The sequence below is a fragment of the Lithobates pipiens genome, unplaced genomic scaffold (assembly GCF_037356315.1).
Source record: "Lithobates pipiens isolate NorthernLeopardFrog02 unplaced genomic scaffold, aLitPip1_a1.2 Scaffold_25, whole genome shotgun sequence".
In the NCBI taxonomy this organism is placed as follows: domain Eukaryota; kingdom Metazoa; phylum Chordata; class Amphibia; order Anura; family Ranidae; genus Lithobates; species Lithobates pipiens.
Window position 1 is genome coordinate 156,566,796 of NW_027507787.1, and position 1,870 is coordinate 156,568,665.

Sequence of the window (1,870 nt, forward strand, 5' to 3'; positions counted from 1 at the left end):
GTGTTCTAGAATATTTCAGGGGGGGCTCAAACTGTTTTGAAACTACATGTCCCATCATGCCTCTGCCTGTGGGAGTCATGCTTGTTACTGTCAGCCTTGCAATAGATCGTGGGACTTGTAGTTCCACAACAGCTGGAGGGCCACCGGTTTGACACCTGTGGCCTAGGCGGTAGAGCGGGAAGTGCAAGCGGGTACCTGTCAAAATCGTGTATCCGCACACCCCCCCCCCCCCCCCCCCCCCCCCCTCCCTCCCAAAATCTCCATTTCACAAACAGAAGTGGAGGAGTAGGCCTTAAACCGGAGCTCCACTCAAAAGAGGAAACTCCACCTTGTTTGCTTCCTCCCCCCTTCCCTCCGTTGCCACATTTACCACCTTTCGGGGGGAGGGGGAAGCTGGTACTTGTTTTGACAGGAACCCATCCCCACTTCCCGGAAGTTTAGCCATTCACAAAGTGCAGTGCGCTTCACACATGTGCAGAAGAGGACCAGCTGTAAGGCAGCAAGGCTTCACTGCCACTTTCCCATTACAAGGAATGGTGGCGGCAGTACCCAAGAAATTGAAAAATCAGCTGTGGTGCCAACATCGAGGGATCCCTGGACAGGTAAGTGTCCTAATATTAAAGAAGTACAGCTAAAACTTGGTTGGCTGTAGTTCTCCTATGGATCACAGGAGTGCAGTTCGCTTAGCACTCCTGTGACTCATTTTCAGCAGAGAGCGAGCTGAAGTCCGCTCTCTGCTGATGTCACAGAGTCAGTCCAGGCTTGGCATCATCACAACCACAGAGTCGGGATCCGCCCAGATTCCTGAATCGACACCCGGTTCAGCCTCTCAGCGAGAAGCTGAGAGTCTGAGCTAACCGCTCCTGCCCTCTCCACAGTCCAGCGCTCCAGTGAGCTAAGATCTCTGACTGACATTCACCAGCTCTCTGCTTAGGGAGCTGTGAGAACCGATCGTTAGGAGGTTTTTGATCGCTCTGTTCTCAGTGTTAGAGGTGCCTGGGGACTGATGCAGCATCCACCTAGGTAAGTATGAATCTGGAAAAAATAAAAACTCCATACTTCTCTTTTAAAAGTCAGCAGCTACAATATTTGTGACTGCTGACTTTAAATTTTTTGGTAGGGGGGGCTGGAGCCCTGCTTTAAAGCGGAACTTCCCCTTTTGAGTGAAGCTCCACTTTAAAATAAATATCTTTATGGCGCAAGTAGTGTATGGGTATACACCTCATTATAGCAGATTAAAAATGCTGGGATGCATAACTATGAGTCCAATTAACCAATCTGTATTAGGTATGTCAGGGGTTGACTCTAGTAAGCTTTCCTTCACAGGATGCAGCGCCTCCACTGAGATGGAAGAAATCCCTGAATCAAGACATAAAAACACACACAGCAGAGGCTGCCAATTAAGTGCAGCATTGCATTAATTGCATGATAAAAGCAAATTGGCAACTCATGTGAAGTAAGTTTGCGAAGACATGTAGAGCATAAGAAATCATGACAGGGAACCCTGTAGCAGGGGCATACCTTCCGGAATCACACAGCATTGCCCCCAGCTGGGTAGCCGTAAGAAGCTCAGAGTACTTCCTTGTTGGGGGGAGATTCCAGAGGGATCCAATGGATGATGTCAGACACCGGGGAGGGGGGGTGGTCTGAGTTATGATTATGTGTTTCAAGGTATTCCTGACTCTTTGTCGAGCCCTGATGTCAGGCTTGAGAAAGAGGCGCCTCCAAAATGCATAGCCATACCCCCTTCACACCCTCCGGCATCTGGTGTCATCGACCAAGTTTCCATGCAGTCAGACTGGCTCCTTAGCTTATGTATCCTTTTGTTTTTTAGCTTGTGCATCCCCTAACACTGGCAGTGTTGCTCCCA